The sequence below is a fragment of the Bos taurus genome, chromosome 3 (genome assembly GCF_002263795.3).
Source record: "Bos taurus isolate L1 Dominette 01449 registration number 42190680 breed Hereford chromosome 3, ARS-UCD2.0, whole genome shotgun sequence".
Taxonomy (NCBI): Eukaryota; Metazoa; Chordata; class Mammalia; order Artiodactyla; family Bovidae; genus Bos; species Bos taurus.
Window position 1 is genome coordinate 12,067,694 of NC_037330.1, and position 9,704 is coordinate 12,077,397.

Genomic DNA, 9,704 nt, shown 5'->3' on the forward strand with positions numbered 1-9,704 from the left:
AATAGCCACAACAAAAGGTCTAAAATGGGGAGAAGATTTAGCAAAATCCAGTTAAATTGTGATAGCACTTTAGATGAAGCAGAGACAGCTCCCACTTGTGAATCAGGGAAGCTCTTCTTCAGGAAGTGATATCTGAAATAAGCATGATGGTCTATTCACATCTAAATACATGAAGGGCCCTTGGGCTTAATTCCATTCAGAATTTAAATTATGAATTTTAAAGCCATATGACACAGGATAGAAAAATAATTCTGCAAAATTACATTTAACTTATATCAATCATTAGGTAGAAATAAACAACAACCAAAACAGGTATACAAGGAGAGTGGAAAGGTCATCATCACTGTCCTATGTCTACATGTGTCCTGAGCTCTTGAGCTGCTGGGATCTCTTTCCAAAGGGAGAAGAGTGCTTGGGGGTTCACAGCGTGTCCTGATGAGCATAGAGATGGAAGTCATTCTACATGGGATGGAGGTGAGAAGGAAGGGGCTGATAGATAAGAAGAAAGGGGCTGGGAGGAGGAAAACTGAGAAAAGAGAGAGAAAAAAAAGATGGGCAAGCAAGTGGAGACTGAGGGAAAGGGTAGGAAAAACGGACACAAAAACTCACCAGTGCTTCCTAAGCCAAAATACAAGACCTGTTAGGAGTACCAAGGGCACAATCACTGTCAAAATGATCCAACCCACAGACCAGTGATGATCTGCGGATGGATGTGCACACAAGGGTGTCCTCTCAAACCGACCCACTGTTTTACTGCATTTCTGTGCTCTTCATTTGTTATTCAAGTATCTGCCTCAACGATCTCCTTCTTCCCTATTTCCTCTCCTATCCCTCATCAGAGATGACTCCATCTAACCTCCTTCCTATATCTATGGGGCTCTCATTTTCAACTCCCGTATTTCTTATTTTTATTCCTTTTGGGTCTGAAGTCCCTAGAATCCCCCAATTTTTCATCTAGCTCTCCTTCTTTGCTTGAGGACCACCTATTCCCATCCCAGCGGGGCTCCAGTTCCTCCTCGCCCCAGTAGAGGATGATGTCCTGGCCTCCTAGACTGCTGTGCCTCACCCGGCAACTCAGGCCAGATGCCTCACTGGCTTCCACATCCAAGGAAACCCGAAGATACCACGTCCCATCAGCTTTAGCCAAGACATCACTTTTCTGAGTGCCCTATTGCTCCTGCTCACCCCGCATCCATATCACCCAAATGGGCTTTGGGTAGAAGCCAGAGGCATGACAAACCAGCATCAGATGGCCAGGGCCAGGACTGGGGCCAAGGGAGAGCCAGGCCTCTTGTCTTACTGCATAGGACAGAGAAAATAGTCAGATGAGGATTCTAGTACAGACTCAGAGGTTCAGAGCTTCATGTCATTTTAGATGGACATACTTTTCCCACCGTTAGCAGTCGTCACCCATTATCCCCTCCCCCACTTGGCTCCTTGTTAGGAAGATGAGAAGGTGTGATTTTAGAACAAAAAATTTGTGGAGAGAGGGTGCAGGACTGACCTCATCTCTGGAGATATGCCTTTCCTGCCTCAAGAAGACCCAAGAGGAAACACGGGCAGATGTCATTCAGCAGCTTATGTATTTCCTGGGTGTGTCTGTAAAAGCTGAATAGTCTGCTGACCAACATGACTTGTCTGGAAGCTCAGCAGTTCTGATCCTTGATAAGCAAACTACACAAAGTCTATTGAGGCTTCACCAGCATGCAACTCATGGCCTTCTGTTATCTGTATTTCAAAGGGATCTAGGGAAGAGGAGTTACCAATCAGAGAAAAGAGGACATTAAAAGGAAAAAGTTAATCAAAAAATGTTGGAAGCAGAAAGAAGAAGTTTAGAAGATTTGAGGAAATGAAGCAAGATTGGCTTGACAAAAGTTCAAAGAAAAGGAAATTGGTGGTAGTTGGAGATTGAGAAAGAGATGAATGGCATGAGGAGAAGTGTTTGAAGAAGGCAATATAAAGGATGTAGATAATAGATAATAACATAATAAGGAAGGACTTAGTGAGACAGTGGGGAGTATAATAATCAAGAGTGAGTGGAATGCAATAGGTTATATTGAGTGTGTAAATACAGATTGCTGAAGAGATTGAATGGGGAAGAAAGTCACACTTTAAGGAGTCCATCATAGAGTGAGGAAACTGAAGGTATCTAGTCAGAGTTGAGTGAAAGGGGCTGTCAGAGGTGACCACTGTTGGAATATAATAAACCACAAGCCTGCAGTCAATGAGAGGGAAATGTATAAGTAAGTAGCAGAAGTCTTGAACATTATAGGAAGACAGGGTCTGGATTATGAACCTTGCCCAACTGCTGTTCCATGGTAGGGAGAGGTAAGGTTCAGAATTGAGTGGAAATTGATTGGAGGATGTATATTAGAGAAATAAGAAACTCAGAGATATACACACACACACACACACCTCGCACTGTATCCCCAATCCCCACTGAGGGAACTGAACTTACATTCAAGTTGCCACTGATTGGCATTGTTGTGAAATACCTGCAAAACTATAGTGAATCTCCTGTGAGACACACTTTGCAGTTCCATTAACTCCTCATTGTTGAAGTTGCCCTTGGACCAAGGCCAAAGGTAAATGACTGTGTGAGAGCTGCTTTTCCAGCCATGAGTCTGCAAGTCACCCAACTAAGCTGAGCCCAGATTTTGTACCCAGGGATGGTTGTAAAATCATAAAATCCAAATGTATTAGAAGGATATTGGCTTCTGGAAACCTGTAGGAAAAGAACAAAGAGAATGAGAAGGGACATTGGGAAGGAGAGAGAATGGAGAAAGAAAGGTACCAAAGAGGGGAAACTTGGTATATAATAGAAAAGGCAAGCCATTGATATCTCAGTGAACATTTGGCTGCCCCAGGGTCCCAAGAGTTAGTTATATGCAGCCTTCAAGACAGCACAGAGGCCTGGAGTCAGGGATACTTAGAATGGAACGGGGCTGATAACTCTCAATCTCCAGCTTGGGGAAACCATTACACAGGCACACATGCATGCATGCACGTGCACACACACACACACGCACCTTCCTGGATAAGAGCTCTTACCCTCTTCATTGTCACCACCTGGGAGGAGAGTAAGGAACAATGAAAGTTGCAGAAACAGCATCTCATTTGCAGATGTCCTTTCTCACAGAAAAGTAGGTCTTTGATTTCTGTTCTAAACAAACCTACCCCGAAACACCTCTATTCTGACTTCCTCTTCCTGCCAACAGGCAAACCTTTCCTTTAGTCACTGACTGAAAAAAGAAAGCTTGCTCCCTCCATAAGCCCTGGACCACACACTCAGATATTCATTTCCCTTCCAGTTCTGATACTCCTATCAGGATTCCAGTTTCTCTCCTTGTCACCAACATCCATTCTGCTCACCTTTCTATAATTTAACTGATATGGACCAAATCTTGTTGGAAAGTCAATGTATTTGTAAGGCCTCTTTTCTCATTCGTACAATAAAATAATGCAACTAAACATCTTCTTAGCATCATATCTAATATTCTCATGCCTCTGCTCTTTTCCGTCAGTTAGTCTTTCTCTTGCTTTTCTGAATATTTCCTCAAATATTCTCTTCCTCTTTCTCACCTTCACCCCACCTCATTCATATCTCTGACTTGTCTTGGTTCCTTTATTAGCTTTTTCAGAATCCCCTATGAGTTCTCTGAGAAACAGTATAAACTGATACATATTCTTCATTATTCTTAGGGAATAGCCAGTAGCCATCACAAAGACCACAGGAATATTGAAACATGTAAAGAAAAGCCTCCTCTATTTGACCTATATGGACATATATTCACTCACCAAAGAATCACTTAGCATCTGCCTAAACCAAATGTCTATTACACCTGTGAGTAGTGTTATGTAGTGGCTGAAAATACAACCACTTTATTCAAGGACGTTTTAAATTCCTTGGGAGAAAAAACATCTAAAACAAGAATTGTAAATCTTGGCATACTGAGACTTACTATAAAGTATAAACTCTAAACAAACAACAACAAAGGGGAAAAAAAAAAAAAAAAAGCCTTCTTGAAACATTTCCCAAAATGCTGGCCCTTAACTCTTTTGTTTACCCCACAGGATCTTGTCTTCAGAGATTGCCTTGAGGTATTTGATCTATAGACTGTTTAAAAAATTGTTTTCACTGAGTAAATTTGAAGATCTAATGGACTTTATTCGATGATTCATGAATTGGGCAGCATTCTTTCTAGCAGCTGGAAGGGTACACAAAGGAACAGTATAAAACGGAGGGTTTTTATAGGAAGAAAGGTGTTGCAGAGGAACAATTTTCAAAAGAAAAGAAAGGGTTATTTTAAGGCAGGATATATTTTTGAGGGGAAGGGACTGGCAAGAATTTTATCATGTAGATTGCCTCTTCTTCCTCTGGAAGGTGGAGAGAGCCTACCTGGAAGATTATCTCATTGGTACCAATTCAAAATTACAAAATGGTTGATTATGATTACATTTCTCATGAAGGCCGAAACTGCAATTAAGTTAGATATTGAATCAAGGTTTGAACATTTTTTCAACTGCCCTTCTTTGAGACTGTAATGAAAACATCTTTTCCAGACCTGTGGCCACTGCTGAGTTTTTCAAATTTACTGACATATTGAGTGCAGCACTTCAACAGCATCCTCTTTTAGTTAATAACTCAGCTGGAATTCTATCACCTCCACTAGCTTTGTAGTAACACTTCTTAAGGTCCACTTATATGTGGGTCAACAGTGAGAACCTTACATGAAACAGCTGACTGGTTCAAAATTAGGAAAGGAGTACCATAGGCTGTATATTGTCCCCCAGTTTATTTAACTTATATGCAGAGTACCTCATGCAAAATGTCAGGCTAGATGAATCACAAGCTGGAATCAAGATTTCTGCGAGAAATATCAACAACCTCAGATATGCAGATGTCACCACCCTAATGTCAGAAAATGAAGAGGAACTAAAGAGCCTTTTGAGGAAGGTGAAAGAAGAGAGTGAAAAAGCTGGCTTACAACTCAACATTCAAGAACTAAAATCATGGCATCTGGGCCCATCACTTCATGGCAAATAGAAGAAGAAACAGTAGAAGCAGTGACAGATTTTACTTTCTTGGGCTCCAAAATCACTGTGGATGGTGAATGCATCCATGAAATTAAAAGATGCTTGCTCCTTGAAATAAAAGTTAAAACAAACCTAGACAGCATATTAAAAAACAAAGACATCAGTTTGCTGATCAAGGTCCGTAGAGTCAAAGCTATGGATTTCCAGTAATCATGTACAGGTGTGAGAGTTGGACCATATAGAAGGTTGAGCACCAAAGAACTGGTGCTTTCAAATTGTGGTGCTAGAAAAGACTCCTGAGAATCCTTTGGACAGCAAGGAGATCAAAACCAGTCAATCCTAAAGGAAATCAACCCTGAATATTCATTTGATGGACTGATGCTGAAGTTGAAGCTCCAAGACTTTGGCCACCTGATGCAAAGGGCTGATTCACTAGAAAAGACCCTGATGTTGGGAAAGATTGAAGGCAAAGGGAGAAAGGGTGACAGAGGATGAGATGGTTAAGTAGCATCACCAACTCAATAGTCATGAGCTTGAGCAAACTCTGGGAAATAATGAAGGACAGGAAGCCTGGTGTGCTGTAGCCCATTGGTCCCAAAGTCAGACCCGACTTAGCAACTGAACAACAACAAAAAAACTTACTTGATGAAATGAGAAACTTTAGGTTTGTTTTTTTTTTTTTACTAAAGTTCATGCTAATAAGTATGATGTTTACACAAAGGATCCTGATGTAAATCTCTTATTAATGATGTAAAAATTAATAAACAAAAACCTCAATTAAATAAAGTCAGGAAACCCAAAGTGGGGTTTCTCAGGATTTCACATGGCTCACCATGATTGCAGATGCCAAATTGCAATTCTCTGTTCTTCCTGAATAGACCCATCTTGTCTGGGGATATATCTGGTCAAACTGCAAGGAGGAGGCAGTTTGAGTTTGGGTGGGAAGAAGAGGAAGAAGAGTTAACTACCTGAGGAATGGAGGCTGGAAACAACAGGTTGGGAGCAGGGCAGAGAGACCAAGGACATAACAGATGGAGGAGGAGAGAAGGAAGCCCAGAAGAGGAAGAAGAGGGGAGTAGAGAGGAACAAGAAGAAAGACGAGGAGAGTGGCAGAGGGTGGGATGGGAGGAGGAAGGAGAGGAAGCTGAGAGGGAGGATCAGGAGGATGATTGGAGAGAGAAGTGGGGCAGAGCTGCTGATTCTTCATCTCAGCTTTTGTGGGCAACGTTGGTCCTAATCAGGGAACAGGAAGCAGCTGGTACTTGAGTTGTGGCCCCACTGTGGACCTGCAGCTTCCCAGGGAGCTCCACTGCTGAGCATACACTGAGCTATGTTGGATGAGGGACAGCTCTGAAGGAGGAGAAAGGATAGGGGTTTCTCAGGAGCTGACTGAGAAATACTGAGAAATGGGTGAGTTGAGAAAAACCAGAACTGGAAGCCAAACTCAAGGGATAAGGTAGGGGCAGGAGTGAGATGACTGTGACCAGAGGGGAAAAAAAGAAAGAAAAGAACTAAGAGATCTGCTCCCTGGACCAGCAAAACCTAGAAGAGAAATCTGGGCATGCTGGGATACACCTTGATTATAAATCAAGTTGGTTGGATATCTTAGGGGAGTCTGGTATTCTTCCCTGGGTTACCAGACCTCCCTGAGGATCCTTCTTGATGCATTGGTCAAGACTTAAATCATTGGTGCTTATGCCACCAGCAATCTCATATCCTTTCTAACAATTGTCTCTTGGTGCTCCTCCATACACAGTCTAGCTCTTTAATTCCATCCCCTCAGGACCCAGGTGTGAGCACCCCTCCCTACACTATTTCACAGGCTTATCCTACATTTCCTCTCCACCAAAAGAAATCTCAGCTTCCCTGCTAGAAAAATCTACTGCCTCTTACAATGATGTGCCTTTTACTGGCGTCATTTTCCCTCCCACTCTGCTTCAAGATTCCCCTTCACTTTTCTGGCTTCATTCATCTGGTCTGTTTGCTTATCACCCCTCACAGCAAGTACTTTGCACTCCTGGTGGCTCAGATGGTAAAGAATCTGTTTTCAATGAGGGAGACCCCATTTTGATCCCTGAGTCAGGAAGATCCCCTGGAGAAGGGAATGGCTGCCTACTCCAGTATTCTTGCCTGGAGAATTCCATAGACAGAGGAACCTGGCCAGCTACAGTCCACAGGGTGGCAAAGAGTCAGACACGACTGAGTGACTGTCGCTTCACACTTCAAAAGGAGCTTTGGACTGAGAGCAAGATAAACTCTTGGATAGACACTTGCTGGATATAGTAGTATATTGGAGCGATCATAGCATTCTGATCTTAGTTTTCTTATCTGTAATATGATTAAGTGAAAAGAACTGAATATGCCAAGCAACACGTCTGGCTCCAACAATTTTGTGTCTTACTATGCTCCTACACCTTCTGACCAGTGTGTTCTCCTCTTTCACTACTCTGCCTCTCCCTCCTCTCTCATTTTTCTGTGTCTCCCCTTCATTATCCACTAAGCCTTTATCTCAACTCTTGGTCTTCTTCTCCATCTTTTCATAGTCCCTACCCTAAAACCTAATCTCATCTTTCTTTCTGAGTCATTTTCAAATCTAAAGCATTGTTTTATCATGTGATTCTTGGATTCCAGTGTTCAGTTCAGTTGAGTTCAGTCGCTCAGTCATGTCCGACTCTTTGTGATCCCAGGGACTGCAGCACGCCAGCCTTCCCTAACCATCACCAACTCCCAGAGTGTACTCAAACTTATGTCCATTGAGTTGGTGATGCCATCCAACCATCTCATCCTCCGTCATCTGCTTCTGCTCCCACCTTCAAACTTTCCCAGCATTAGGGTCTTTTCTAATGAGTCTGTTCTTCACATCAGGTTGCCAAAGTATTGGAGCTTCAGCTTCAGCATCAGTCCTTCCAGTGAATATTCAGGACTGATTTCATTTGGGATGGACTGGTTGGATCTCCTTGATGCCCAAGGGATTCTCAAGAGCCCTTCTCTTGCACCACAGTTCACAGTCTTCTCCAGCACCACAGTTCAAAATCATCAATTCTTCAGTGCTCAGCCTTCTTTATGGTCCAACTCTCATATCCTTACACGACTACTGGAAAAACCATATCTTTGACTATATGGATCTTTGTCACCAAAGTGATGTCTTTGCTTTTTAATGGACTGTCTAGGTTTGTCATATTTTTCCTTCCAATGAGCAAGCATCTTTGAATTTCATGGCTGCAGTCACCATCTGCAGTGATTTTGGAGCCCAGAAAAATAAATTCTGTCACTGTTTCCAGTGTTTCCCCATCTATTTCCCATGAAGTGATGGGACCAGATGCCATAATCTTAGTTTTCTTAGTATTGAGTTTTAAGCCAACTTTTTCAATCTCTTATTTCACTTTCATCAAGAGGCTCTTTAGTTCTTCTTAGCTTTCTACAATAAGGGTGATGTCATCTGCTTATCTGAGGTTATTGATATTTCTCCCAGGCACCTTGATTCCAGCTTGTGATTCATCCAGTCCAGCATTTCTCATGATGTACTCTCCGTATAAGTTAAATAAGCAGGGTGACAATATACAGCCTTGACGGACTCCCTTCCTGATTTGGAATCAATCTGCTGTTCCATGTTCAGTTCTAACTGTTGCTTCTTGACCTGCATACAGATTTCTCAGGAGGCAGGTCAGGTGGTCAGGTATTCCCATTTCTTGAAGAATGTTCCATAGTTTGTTGTGATCCACACAGTCAAATGCTTTGGCACAGTCAACAAAACAGAAGTAAATGTTTTTCTGGAACTCTCTTGCATTTTTGATGATCCAGTGTATGTTTGCAATTTGATATCTGGTTCCTCTGCCTTTTCTAAACCAGCTTGAATATCTGGAAGTGCCATGTAGGGCCACCCAAGATGGACGAGTCATGGTGGAGAGTTCTGATAAAACGTGGCTGACTAGAGAAGGGAATGGCAAGCCATTTCAGTATTCTTGCCTTGAGAACCCCATGAACAGTGAAAGTGAAAGTGAAGTCGCTCAGTTGTGTCTGACTCTTTGCAATCCCATGAACTGTAGCCTACCAGGCTTCTTTGTCAGTGGGATTTTCCAGGCAAGAGTACTGGAGGGGGTTGTCATTTCCTTCTCCAGGGGATCTTCCCAACAAAGGGATCAACCTGGGTCTCCCGAATTTCAGGCAGACGCTTTACCCTCTGAGCCACCAGGGAAGACACCATGAATAGTAAGAAAAGGCAGAAAGATAGGACACTGTAAGGTGAACTCCCCAGGTCGGTAGGTGCCCAATATGCTACTGCAGATCAGTGGAGAAATAACTCCAAAAAGAATGAAAAGACAGAGACAAAGCAAAAATAATACCCAGTTGCGGATGTGACTGGTAATGGAAGAAAAGTCCAGTGCTGTAAAGAGCAATATTGCATATGAACCTTGAATGCATGAATCAAGGCAAATTGGAAATGGTCAAACAGGAGAAGGCAAGGGTAAATATCGACATTTTAAGAATCAAAGAACTAAAATGGACTGGAATGGGAGAATTTAACTCAAATGACCATTATATCTACTACTGTGGATCAGATCAGATCAGATCAGTCATTCAGTCGTGTCCGACTCTTTGCGACCCCATGAATCGTAGCACGCCAGGCCTCCCTGTCCATCACCAACTTCCGGAGTTCACTCAGACTC

The 9,704-nt window shown here is 42.5% G+C and overlaps 1 pseudogene; it reads right to left on the bottom strand.

Moving 5' to 3' along the window:
* Nucleotides 1-275: 275 nt before the first annotated feature.
* Nucleotides 276-3,586, bottom strand: LOC784479 (T-cell surface glycoprotein CD1a-like; annotated as a pseudogene).
* Between the last annotated feature and the right edge of the window lie 6,118 nt (nucleotides 3,587-9,704).